Source organism: Elaeis guineensis, chromosome 11 (genome assembly GCF_000442705.2).
Source record: "Elaeis guineensis isolate ETL-2024a chromosome 11, EG11, whole genome shotgun sequence".
Taxonomy (NCBI): Eukaryota; Viridiplantae; Streptophyta; class Magnoliopsida; order Arecales; family Arecaceae; genus Elaeis; species Elaeis guineensis.
Genome location: NC_026003.2, coordinates 81,692,841 through 81,707,557, shown reverse-complemented (window position 1 = coordinate 81,707,557; position 14,717 = coordinate 81,692,841).

Here is a 14,717-nt window from a genome sequence, read left to right as displayed (position 1 = left end):
CTGGTACCTCTACTCGTGGCCAAACAGATGTGGTCAAGGTCGTGCTCGTGGACTTGATCCTACATCTCCTCACCCTATCTCTGATTCTTCAGATTCTGATCCCTTTAGCCATGACATCTATTAGATCTAGATTAGTTTGTCTTCTATGTCTAGGATCTATCTTATGGGCCTTGTATTTATTGGCTAATTAACTCTTGGATAGTTTCTATCCATGACTTTTGTATTTTGAGTTGACTCATGTGTATTAGGACACCTTTTGTATTCAGTCACTTTTGAATATATATATATATGTGCTTTGACTTTCAATGAATGCTATGAATATATCAAATTGAATTGTTTTAATTATGAGATATGAAAAATAACTCATATTAGTGCTGAGAAATATTATGAATTGTAATATCTTCTAGATGAGCAAATTGATATATCCTTTATGTTTGCTATGTTGAGAGGGAGTAGAGAAATAAGCAATCAAAAAGGGGCTAAAGAAGTAAAATATGGTATCAAAAAGGGGAGTAAAGAAAATATATCCTTTTTGTCATCTTTTTTTTCTTTTCTCTATCCTTAAAATCCCTTAAGATCTTAATTGATGCTATCAAAAAGGGGAGTAAAGAAAATTTATCCTTTAAGATCCCTTAAAAGGAGGAGTAGAGAATCTTAATTGATGCTGTCAAAAAGGAGAGTAGAGAATCAAATCAAATTTGAGCAATAAGCAATAAAGAAATGAGCAATAAGCAATAAAGAAATTAGTAATAAGCAAAATTGTTAAGCAAATGTGTCAAAGAACCAAAATCATCAACTCTTTTTTTCTCTAATTTTCAAAGCAAATAACTTATAAGTAATTTTAAATTGATCTTCAAACTGCTTATGATGCATTTCGTTCAAATACTTGACTATGATATTGAAGTGATGCATCTTCATAAATTTAAATTCATATTCAATGCTTTATATATGCTTTTGCTCAAGTATTTTGTCATCATCAAAAAGGGAGAGATTGTTGCTCCTTGAATTGATTTTGATGATTACAAAGTATTTGAGGGGGTTACTAATGATTTTGGCTTGAAAAAAGATTTATTGTATTTCAAGGGCAAAATCATAATTTTATCAAGTTTTGATTCGGAAGCCTCAAGACAAGAACACAAGATTTATAATCTATTGGAGGCAATTTTAATATTTTTGAATATATATTTTGAAAGAAAATCATATTTATATATTTGAGTCGACCCCATGAGTCAACTCATGACAAAAGGGGCTGAACGGCATGCTGAATTCTTTGACTGGCACACTCTGTGAGTCGACCCCTGAGCATGAGTCGATCCTATGAGTCAACCTCTGCTGCTGTGTAGGTCAAAATTACAGAATAGTCATTTTCTGTTCTGTGCCACAGAAGTCGACCCCATGAGTCGACTCATGAGCATGAGTCGACCCTATGAGTCGACCCCTGTGATGGAAAAATTCTGTAACAACTAGTTTTTAGCTCGTTTTGGCTGCATTTAATGCCCATTTAATGTACTCCAATGGCTCTTTTTCAGCCCAGATTACTCTCCACCATTATTTGAAGTTATAAAAGGCACTTAAAGGAGAAATTAACAAGGTTTTGAAAAGATTCTTCAAGCATTCATTTCAATCCCAAGCAAGAGCCCTCAAGAAGCTTTTATTTCAAGTTCACCAACCCCTCAAGAGCTCATTCAAGTCTTCAACCACCTTGAGAAAAATTAGAAGAGCTTCATTCTTATTGTGTAAAGTGTATTTAAAGCTTTATTTGCTTATTAAAGAGCTACATCTGTATTTCTATGTGATTAACTGTTACACTCTATTTTTGAGTTGATTTTTTATTTTGGAAGGGTTCTAAAATGTGAAAGATTGATCCGAACCTTGAATCGGATTGTATTGGGTTGGTTTGTATCTGAAAAATAAGTATTCTAGCTTGGAATAGCTAGAGTCGGAGGTTCTGACATTGTATTCGGTTTGAATATGGTTTAGTGGATTTGAATTCTCAAGTAGGAGCTTGGGGAGTGGATGTAGGTGCAAGGTTAGCACCGAACCACTATAAATCTTTTTGTTTGTGTTGTGCTTACTTGCTCTTCTTTTAAATTTCCTTATCTTCTTGCATCCAACTTCTACACCTTGTATAAATTTCACTCTCCACATTTATCCTGCTCATTGATAAATAATCCTCATAGTTGTAAGTTAATTTTTAAATTTTTTTTAAAAAATCCAATTCATCTCTTCCCTCTTGGGTTGCATAGCTGGGCAACATGGTCTATATGACTCAGTCAGAGGAATTTGTTTCAAGTGGGAGAGCAAATCAAGTATGCAAGCTAATGAGATCTATCTATGGATCGAAGTAGATTTTGAGGAGCTAGAATATCCGATTTGATATGACAGTCAAAGAGTTTGGCTTTATCAAAAATACGGATGAACCATGTGTATACAATAAGACAAGTGGGAGTGTTATTATCTTCTTAGTTCTGTATGTTGGTGATATATTGCTCATTGGGAATGATATTTCAATGATGCAATCGATTAAGACTTAGCTATCGAATAAGTTTTTCATGAAAGACTTGGGTGAAGCATCCTATATATTGGATATAAAGATCTATAGAGATAAATCTAAAAGGATGTTAAGCTTATCCCAATCATGGTACATAGATCTCATATTAAAGAGATTTAATATGGAGGCAAGTAAGAGTTACCTACCTGCAAGTCATGGTATATGTCTCTCTAAGAGAATGTGTCCTAAGACACCAGAAGAGAGGAAAAGGATGAATGAAATCTCTTATGCTTCAGCTGTGAGATCAATTATATATGCCATGCTATGTACCAAGCCTGTTGTAGCTTATACTTTGGGCATAGCTAGTAGATTTCAGACTGATCCAAGGAAGGATCATTGAAAAGCAGATGATAGCAAGTCAATATCAGGATATGTATTTATCCTAAATGATGGGATAGTGAGTTGAAAGAGTTCAAGCAGTAGATAGTAGCTGACTCAACTACTGAGCCAGAGTATGTTGCTGCTAGTGAAGCCATTAAGGAAGCTGTCTGGATGAAGAAACTCATCATGGATTTAAGAGTCATTCCTAAGATTGAAGGACCGGTGTCACTCTAGAGTAATAACACTGGGGCCGTTATTCAAGATAAGAAATCTAGGTCTCATTATAGTCCAAGCACATCCTCAAACTTTCCATCTCGTTAGAGATAAGATGTTATCCTTAAACGAGTAGACAAAAGAACAATACAGCAGACCCATTCACTAAGGCCATACCACAGCAGCTATATGATTATCATCATGATTGTATGAGATACAAAGCGATTGACTTTAGTGCAAGTAGGAGATTGAAAGACAAGTACCCTATAAGCCAATTGCAAGTGTGTTGCAATGGGACTTTCTTTACAATTTTTCAACTCATAAAATAATATTTAATATTATTTGAGGTATTGATTCATCATATTAACTGCATCTTATTATGTCTAAGATTATGATGAACCCAAAGATTAGGATAATGATTTTAGGAGACATGAATTGATCATGCTAGTGAGACCTAAAATCTTAAAATCCTAATATTAAATATTTTGATCGTAGGAGTATTGAGTCGGAGATCAATATTTCGGATAGACTGGTACATCTTATGTATGCTCAATGGAGAGGGTGACAGATCTCACTAGCCACTTGTGTGAGATACTAATACAATGATGTGGGTGCTCATTTGAAAAATGAGTCTACTGAATTGACTCGATGAAAGAGAACATCTTATGGAAGCTTTATTTGCATGTCAAAGATAGTTCTCTAAGTGGGAGTTGTGCAAGTGATCCTTAGACCTGAGACCACTATGAAATCTTGTGCACATGAACCCATATTTTGGTTCATACCCAGGCATGGCATTAAGATATGTATGGGTATTCTGGATATGGTAGAGTGTGTATGGAGGTTGTGAGTAGGTCAACATGGAATCAATCACTCCTAGTAAGAGAAGATCGCATCCTGTGTATTCTCAATCCTAGATGACTCGAGAAAAGTCTTTTGGCCAAAAGCAGAAGGAGATTAGAAAGAGTTTCTAATGCTTCTTCATTGGAGTCATCATTGGTTAATTGAGAATCGATATAAATATGTGTTTGAGTTTGACATGATTTCATACTCATGAACATATTCAGGGTGCAAGGATGATCCAAGGATTGAATTGCACGTAATTTACCACTGAAGGTATATTTGATATTTTTATCAAATTTTACATCTTCTGAGTAGTCATGATACATTACTAGATATCAATCTTGACTTGCAAATTTTTGATTGAATTAAAGAGTTTAATTTGATCACCAATTAGAAAGGATTCTAATTGTTGAACTCGGGTTAGCTCGATTGGACCTAAATCAATTAGATTGAAATCTAATCAAATTTGGTCAACTTATATCCGAACCTACTATTGGTTAGATGTAGAATTCAATGGATCACACACATATAGAAATTGCCTAGGACCTTTTGGAAAAGGTTGATTAAAATTTTGGATTCAATCAGGGTTCCAGTAAGCATGCTAGCATGTGTGAAAATCCTTACTCCTTTGGAGACCAATTTGGTCCCATCCCTTGCTAATTAGCTAGCCCAATTTGGTAGACATTTGAGTTAGGTCATGATACCTGAAAGCAGCCCAAATTGGGGCACCACATCCTATGTTAACACCAAATATGAAGAGTCCAAGTTGTGGTAGACCCTTGGTGTAAAATAGGTTTTGCCTACAAGTGTTGGCATGGGTAGAAGAAAAAATTTATTTTTTTATGGGATCAAATTATGTGTGGTAGCTTAAATCACCCTTCATCCTCTGATGCACATCTTAAAGTATGAGATATATTTTTTCTGAAATTTATGGGGTAGAGAAAAAATTAGAAAAAGAAGATATCTTGCGCGCGTGCACAGAAGCATCGCATCTCTCCATGATTTGGAGAGTCCTTATCCTAATCAAATGCTTTTAGATTTGAATAATTTTTAGTGATAACATTTTTTCTTGATACAATATTTTTGATATTTTTTTGAAATTTTTCAGACTTATTTGGATGCCAAATGGATGCCATAAGTCGGTCCTGATGCCTGCATGCGTGGTGATCAAAACTTGCATGAATAGGTATGAGGATAGCATCCTTCTATGAGAATTTTATTACTATTTTTTATTTTCTAGAATCTAGATTGAATCTCCAATCCACATGAATTTTTGAGGATTTTTTTGATTTGAGAAGGGATGTGAAAACATCCCTTCTTTGGTTGCATGCGCGCAGACCAGGTGCTGATCGACGTATCATGGATAAGAGTCCTTCTGCTTGAAGGAACTCTTATCTCTGATAATCAGATTAGATATGCCTTTTAGATAAGGCATGTCTCTCTCTTTTAGCATCCCTCTGGTGGCTATAAATAGGTTGGGGCATTGGGTATCCGATGAATCTAAAAGGGGTTTCCAATTTCTCTCCTGTTGCTCTCCTTTCTTTCTTACAACCTATCTTAGTTTTAGGACAAGGCTTTGGGATTTAAGACAAAGCCTTATCTGATCCTAACAAGGTTGTAATAGTCCTAAACAAGAAGAATCAGAAGTCCAGAGGAGGTTCTAAGAGGGTGAGGTCAGGTTCTTGAAGAAACTTGATCGGTACGAGGCTAGTCGAGTTCTAGGGGCTAGAACTCTTGAAACAAGGTGAAGAAGGAGCGCTGTCTTTGGTTCAATTTCTATGTGGATCACCATTGAAGGGTGGATATTTGGATGCCTTATGGAAATTGAGATTAGCACTATAGATATTCTTCTTATCCTAATTTATATTTATTATGCTTTGATTATTATAGTCAAGAGTTTCTTGGCATAAGGGCTTCCGGTGCATAGGGTATTTTAAATAAAAATTTTAAACACCTAACCCTTCTGCTGTGCCATCGAAACCCAATAGCTCATAGCCACACGAAGTCGTCCGATCTCTACAAAATATCCACACAAAGATCGATGCAGATCAGCTCCTTGAAAGTGCTAGCTTGCAAGGATCTTTGAGGCTGATTTCTTCTTTCTTCCTCAAAAGCCTTGGATGCTCCAAATGAAGAGAAGATCTGGAAGAGGAAGAGGAGAGGAGAAAGAGCTCTAGAGAAAAAATAAAATCAGCAAGAGAAAATAAGATGGGGCATCCAAGATTGGAGCCCCTTAAAATAGACAAGGACTAGGGTTTTAATCCATGGGAGAGAGTGCCAAAGAGTCCATGCCAAACACCTTTGGCATCCCAAAAAATTACATAAATGAGAGTTGGCATGGGAAGGAGATCAAGTATCTCTCACACCCAAAAACTCTTCAAAGAAAAAGAGGACAAAATTAATTGGTGCCTCCCTTCTTTCCTTGTTTGAAAATTTTCTTTTCTTCTTATCTTCTTATTTCTAATTCAGATCGCATTCGAATTAGGCATGAGATAAGATCATAACTCACCATGCTTTACTATCCACCCTTACTGGGCCCACTCTCATCATGCCAAAAATCTTAAGTCAAATCTAATTGGGCATTGAGATTAGGGCATGGGTCCAGGGGTGGTGCAAGGATAAAGGGATAGAGTCCTTGCCGATTGGGACTCTTCATTTCCAAATTAATTTTAAACCAAATCAAATCTGGTTTGAATCCATTGTTAGAAATGAACCTAATCTAATTAGAAACCCAATCAACTCAATAAATTTTTAACCTAATTAAAAATTAGTTGAGTCCAAATTCTGATTGAATTAGGATCAAATTTCTCTTGCAATCAGGCTTGATCAAATCAAACCAATCTAAGTCAAACTAAATCTAATTCAATTAGACTTGATCCAAAACTCTTTGCTCAATCAAATTGAGTCAATTAACAATCTATATTAATTAATTCTCTATTAATAGTAGAATCTCAGTCTAGTGGACTCTCCTCCGAAGTCTCAATCTCAGTGGGACTCCTCACCAAAGTCACAATCCATTTGGACTCTTCAGCCATCAGATCTGACTGAATCTCCTAATGTGTATGATCCCATAGGTTCGAACTTAAGTCAGTAGCATAGGAATAATTTTCTATACCAATTGATATAACTATCTAGCAATGGAACCCGACATCCGAATAGATCGAAGAATTGTAAAGCAACATTCTAGAACCTATTGGCGTATGGTTACCGTATAATTCATCTCTTTGATCCTAATGCTCACGGTGACCTAGAGTTTGACTGTCAACCCTAATTAAGTCGACCACATTATATTTCAACCTTTCAAATCCATCACATGGATTATCCTGGTCAAGATTTTACTAAATTGAAATAAACTGATGTATATCTCCTACTAATTCAGAGGGATCAATTCCATCTTGACTCACATATCGATTTGATAAGTACTTGACTGCATCCAATAATTTTTCGTCACTGAATTAGAAACTCAGATGGTCTGATACTAAAGTACAGTGAGTTACTTACAAGTAATTATGGTGATCTCAGATCTGAGGGATACTTATACCCATATCCTTCATGAGCTACTCTTGATAGCAGAGTACTCGGTAAATGATCATATTTGATGCGAATGTACTCCTACACTCTACTTGTATGCCATATCAGTATCTCCACACTCTTTGATTAAGAGGACAACCAACCTATATAGCACACAACAATCTATACTCGATATTGCTATCATCCTATTAACAGCATATTATTTGGTCGCGAACATGTTTTAAAGGCTAAACGATAAATCCTCCTTTATCGATTAAATATAGTCCTAAGGACTTCATCAAAATACAGGAGTTCAAACAAGATAGATAAACTAGGATAAAAAAACCAAATAACTTTTATTAATAAAAATTCATATACAATTACAATTGTAAGCACAATCGTCAACAGGCTGACGATTGATTTTTGGACATATTTTTTCACAACTTTCACTTGGACTAAAGCCAATCGATATAGTATCGTATATTCATCTTTGACGTGTGATCATCAAACTCCTTGATTTCGAGAGTTTTAGTAAATGGATCAGCTAGATTCTTCCTTCCATCGATATTTTGAAGGTCGACATCACCTCGATCCACGATCTCTCGGATAAGGTGGTAGTAGTGCAGAATATGCTTGATGCACTGATGGGACTTCGGATCCTTGGCTTGAGTAATGATGTTAGTGCTATCACAGTATAACAGGACGGGGCCATCGACGGAGGGTGTCACTCCGAGCTCACCGATGAACTTTCGTAACCATACAACTTCCTTCACAGCATCAGATACCGCGATATACTCCACCTTACAAATTGAGTCAGCCACTGTATGCTGCTTAGAACTTTTCCAACAAATTGCTCCACCATTCAGGGTAAAAATATAACCTGACACACTCTTGCTATCATCATGTTCTGATTGAAAATTGGAGTCAGTGAACCCCACCAATTTTAAGTCAGTTTCACTATAAATAAGCCACTGATCTTTAGTATTTCTTATATACTTAAGAATGATCTTTATGACTTTTAGTGGTTCTTTCCTGGATCAGACTGGTATTTGCTCCCTACCCCTTATGAGTATGCATGTCTGATCTTATACCTATCATGGCGTATATTATAGAACCACTGTTGAAGCATATGAAATCTACTCATATGCTCTCTCTTGAAGAGTTGTCAATAATCTCTCTTGAGAGAGAAATTTCATGGCCTATCGAGAGATAGCCTTTTTGAAATTTTTCATGCTGAATCGCTTAGCATGGTGTCTATATATGTGGACTGGACAATCTAGCAGTCTTTTCGATCTATCTCTATAGATCTTCATCCCAAGGATATAGGATGCTTCTCCCAAATCCTTCATAAAGAACTGAGACGATAATCAGACTTTTATTCCTTGTAATGCAGGAATGTCATTTTCATTAAGAGAATGTCATCCACATACAGTATGAGGAATACAATTACAGAGTCATTTATTCATTTGTAAATACAGGACTCTTCTCTGTTCTTAATGAAGCCATATGTTTTGATAACCTTATCAAAACACGTGTTCCAACTCCTAAATACCTGCTTCAATCCATAAATAAAATTTTGAAGCTTGCACACTTTGGACTCATCTGTGGATGTGAAACCCTCAGCTGTATCATATACACCTCTTCTTTCAGTTTTCATTTAGAAAAGCTATTTTCACATCTATTTGCCAAATTTCATAGTCCATGTGTGCCGTTATCGCAAGCATAGTCCAAATGGATTTGAGCATTACCACAGGAAAAATATCTCATCATAGTCAATATCATAATGCTGACGATAATCCTTGACAACCAAATAATTTTATAGGTCTCCACCTTTCCATCTGCACCCCTCTTCCTTTTGAAGACCCACTAATATCCTATGGATTTAACCCCTTCAGGTGAGTTAACTAATATCCATACATTATTGACTTTCATGGATTTTATTTCGGATTTCATGGCTTCAAGCCATTTATCAGAGTCAAACTTTGCTTTGCATCCATATAGGTGATCGGGTCCTCATTGTTCTCTTCAAGTTCAACAGGATCTCTGTTCGGATCAAGAAATCATAGTATCTGTCGGTTGAGTGATACTCTATCGGATCTCTGAATGGTACCTCTACAATAGGTTTCGAATTTGACATCGTCAAATCCAATTCTATGGGTTCACTAGACTGTATCGGTTCTATCTGTTGAACTTCCTCAAGTTCAACCTTAAAGGCATTAATCCCTTCCTCAAGAAATTTTTTCTCTAAAAGACTATCCTAAGGCTGACAAACATCTTTTGTTCATCAGCAAGTAGAAGTAATACCCCTTAGTTTCTTAGGATATCTTATAAAATTACATCTATCAGATCTGGCTCCAAGTTTGTCTATTTTCAAATATTTGACATAAGCCAGTCATCCTTGAACCCTACGTGAGAAAGTCCTGGCTTACGTCCTGTCTATATCTTATATGATGTTTTACTTATAGATTTACTAGAATCCTATTAAGCACATAAAAGCCAACTCGAGTGTATATCCCCAAAAGGATATCGACAGACTAGAAAAGCCCATCATGGACCGAACCATATCTAATAGGGTTCGATTTTTTTTTTGACACACCATTGTTTGTGGCATTTCAGGAGGTATCTATTGAGAGAGAATACCAGTCTCTTCAAGGTATGTCAGAAATTTATTAAAAGATATTCTCCTCCTCGATCTGATCGAAGAGTTTTACTATTCTTTCTAGTTTATTTCTCTACTTCATTACAGAACCGTTTGAATATTTCAAACGATTCGGACTTGTGTTTCATCAAGTAAACGTATCTATACCTAGATAGGTCGTCTGTGAAGTAATAAATAGTAATACCTCCTTTGGCACTAGTGCTCATGGGTCCATATACATCAGTATATATCAGACTCAGAACACCACTGGCTCATTCACTTTTTTCAATAAAAGCTGACTGTCATCTTTTCAAGTAGATAAAACTCACAGATAGGCAACGATTCATAATCATTTTTATCAAGAATCTCTTTTTAAGCTAATCGTTCATCCTATTCTTGTTGATATGATTTAGTCTATAATGCCAAAGGTAAGCATCCGTGACATCAACTATCCTAGGGTGTTTATTAGAAGTATATATTACATTAGGTCTAGATACAATATAAATATCATTATTCAATTATCCATGCATTATAGTAACACCATTCAAAATGATATCACAAAAACTTTTCTTTATTGATATTTTATAATTTGATTTGGTCAAAAGATCTACAAAAATAATATTTAAAAAAAACTTAGATAGTAATGACATTCATTTAGAATAATAAAATGAGACTCGAATGCAAGCTTGATAATTTCTAAAGCTAGAACTGAAACTGATCTTCCATCTCTAACTTCAGGAATCTCTCACCGTCTCAAATCTCTACTGACCTGAAGATCCTGTAATGAATTACAAATATTAATAGGGCTACAAGTATCCAATATCCAGGTCATTGTATAAAAAATAGAGAAGTTACAAGGTGCTATCATATAAGTATCTTGTCCAGTACCGATTGCTTCTTCTTCTATGGCTTGTTTGGGTCAAGAAAAGCTATATATTGAGGATAATTTCTCTTTCAATGACTCTGCTTCTTATAATAGAAGCACTCTGTCTGACTCTGATCGGTCTTGAACTTAACTTTTGGGTCTGACTCTTAGCTCTTTGCATCTTTTTATTTTTCTTCTTTTTTCTTTCTTAAAGGGATGATGTCCACCCGAAGAAGATCCTCTCACTATGTTCACCATCTTCTTGTGGAGCTGGTGATCCTTCTCAAAGTCTGTAGCAACTCCAACAGACCGTGATAGTTGACTACAGACTTGTCATTCTAAAATGATTGAGAAATGGCAAGTAGATTTGGATAGAAAATTCAGGATCACATCTTTCTCCAGCTGTTCGTGCAAGGGAAACCGAGCTTACTCAGTCGCTCGATCTGTTCGATCATGTATAATACATGATCGGTGATCGATGCATCCTCTCTCATCCAAGCATTGAAAATAGTGCAACTAGTCTTGTGCGCTCAATATCGTCAGGAGTATTAAAGGACTCTCTCAACACTTTGAGCATATCCTCTAGCTGAGTCTCTTCGAATTTTTGACTAAATTCATCATTCATTGAAGCCCACATTATGCAACGAATCATAGTGCAGTCGTTGAGCCACTTCAAATAAGTGTCTCAACCACACCATGGGTTTGGGAGCAGACTCCTCAGATACGAATCTATAATAACATACAAGATCTGTTCATGCTTCAGAATAATTTTGAGTTTTCGATACCAGCTATCGAAATTGGATCCCGTCAACTTTCACTATCTAACAGTGATCGGAGCAACAAGTTTGAGGCCATATTTGTACAAAAAAAAATCAAAACTAATCAGTATATGAATTAATTAAGCCTAAAGACATGAACTTTAGTCTAAAGGTTCTCTCACTATCTTATACGAATTGATAGCCTCTACCTCCAACTAGAAGAATTACTTTAATTCTTAGTGGTACTAGAATCCATACAGACTGCACATGAGTCCGACTTTGGCTGGCTCACCCATGTGCATCCATAGGTAGGTTCATTAACCAATTATTTATCAAATAATTTTTAGTATTTGGTTCAGCCCCAAATAACTTTTCAGTTGACTTTGATCTTTTCTGCAACTTTGGTTAGGTCCAACCATTAATATGATCATACTTATGAATCTAGTATCAAATGATCAGGCTCGATTTTGACCGGCTAACCTAACACAAGTTAGAGAGACTCGACTAAGTCATCATATTATGAATAATAATTTCAATAGTAGATGAACACCAGACCTTTGGGCCTCCAATAATCATCATACTAATGGACCATTATCATCCAACTTAATAGGAGGCTATAATTTAGTTATTACCATAACTATTTCATTTTAGGAACCAATAATTTAGAGAATTTAATTTGTGAATTAAAAAAAGAGAGAAGAGATCAATCAGTAGACTACAATCCTCCCATTAATTTCACCAAATCATTGAATTGGATTAGGATCATGCTGATCGACTGACACCTAGATCAGTCACACTAATCAACCTTAATGGTATGGGTTAACTCGAATCACTTAGCGATCTAATCAAAATATAATTTACCAAATTAGCTAGGTAAGTGAGATCGATAGGAGGGTCTACTAAGCTTGCCTTAGATACTATCGAAATGGCTAGGTAAGCCACTCTCAATTAAAAACCATTAGTTGAAATGTCAAACTCACCTTAGATACTAATTGATTAATTAGTTTTGATTTGACCAACCTAATAATTTGGATTCAAACTACTAAGCCACAATCAAGGTCTATTTGGTCTAATTAAAGACATGACTTGATCATCTACAACTATTGTATTAAAAAAATTTTGATTTAATCTAATTCAACATTTGGTTAGACTTAATCAATTTCTCTATATGGTCAATTAATTTTTTGATTCTAACCTTAGGTCTAACCCAATTAAAAGGATCTGATTTGAGCTAACTCATGCCTCATGTTTTATGCAATATTATTAGATCTTAAATCATAATTTTAGATCTAATCGATTCAACACTTAATTCTTAATTAAGTTTAGTATCAACATGGTTTAAGTTTTGAAATATTTTTTATATAAATTTTTACATTAAATCATGAATTTTTTTAGATTATATCTAATTTTTATAATTTTAAATCAAAATAATTTTGATTATGAAGATTAGATGTAACTAATTTTCTTTGCAACTTGCATCATATGCAACAAATCTTAGAATTTCAAGATCTAAGATTTTGCAAGAAAGTAAGTTTTTTTTTTTTGCTTTCTTCTTTATGGGACCTCACAGTGGTACCCTACATGCCATAAGAGCTCCCTATTGAATGAGAGGAGAGGGTCATGTAACCTACTTGCTCCTATAATCGGACGGCCCGGTGATTATCCAATCCGAGTATTTGGCTACTCAGATCATCCAATCTAACATATAAAAAATCAGATCTAAAAATAAAATATATTTAGATCTAATTTAAATAGCAAATAATCAGATCTAAAGATATATTATCAGATCTAAAAGTATATTAAATCATATCATAGAAGAGCATGACTTTGATACCAATTGAAGGAAACATAGATAGTGCTATGCATGTAATTTCAAAATTTTTATACATGAAAGTATTAGATTAATAATTTTAACCTAATTTACATGCATAAGATCTAATCTAGACTACCATGCTAAGATCTATAATATGATCTAATATGCACTTTAGATTTGAAAACATAAATCTGCATCGATCTAATCGATGCTGTAATTTTAGATCTAACAAAAATGATCGAGGGAGTTTAGAAACCATTACCAAACTAAAAATCTTGATCTCTACTAGTCCAACACTTGGATCAGTTCTCCTTCAGGTTGCTACAGCACACGAAGTTGTCTGGCCTCTATAGAATGTTCACATGAAGATCGATGCAGATCAGCTTCTTGAAAGTGCTAGCTTGCAATAATCTTTGAGACTGATTCTTTCTTCTTCTTCAAAAGCCTTGGATGCTCCAAATGAAGAGAAGATCTGGAGGAGGAAGAGAAGAGGAGAAGGAGTTTGGAGAAAAAATAAAATCAGCTAGAGGAAACAAGATGGGGCATCCAACATTGGAGCCCCCTTTAAATAGACAAGGACTAGGGTTTTGATCCAAGGGAGAGAGCGCCAAAGAGTCCACGCCAAACACCTTTTGGTGTCCTAAAAAATTTCATAAATAAGAGTTGGTGTGGGGAAGAAGATCAGGTATCTCTCATACCCAAAAACTCTCCAAAGAAAAAGAGAAAAAAATTAATTGGCACCTCCCTTCTTTCCTTGTTTGAAAAATCTTTTTCCTTCTTATCTCTTATTTCTAATTCAGATCGCATTCGAATTAGGCAGGAGATAAGATCATGACTCACCATGCTTTGCCACCCATCCTTACTGGGCCCACTCTCATCATGCCAAAAATCTCAAGCCAAATCCAGTTGGGCATTAAGATTAGGGCATGGGTCCAGGGGTGGCACAAGGATAAAGGGATAGAGTCCCTACCAACTGGACTCTTCATTTCCAAATTAAGTCTAAACCAAATCAAATCTGGTTTGAACCCAATGTTAGAAATGAATCTAATCTAATTAAAATTCAATCAACTCAATAAATTTCTAACTCAATTAGGAATTAGTTGAGTCCAATCCTTATCGAATAAGGATCAAATTTTTCTTGTAATCAAGTTTGATCAAATCAAATCCAATCCAAGTCAAACTAAATCTAATTCAATTAGACTTGATCT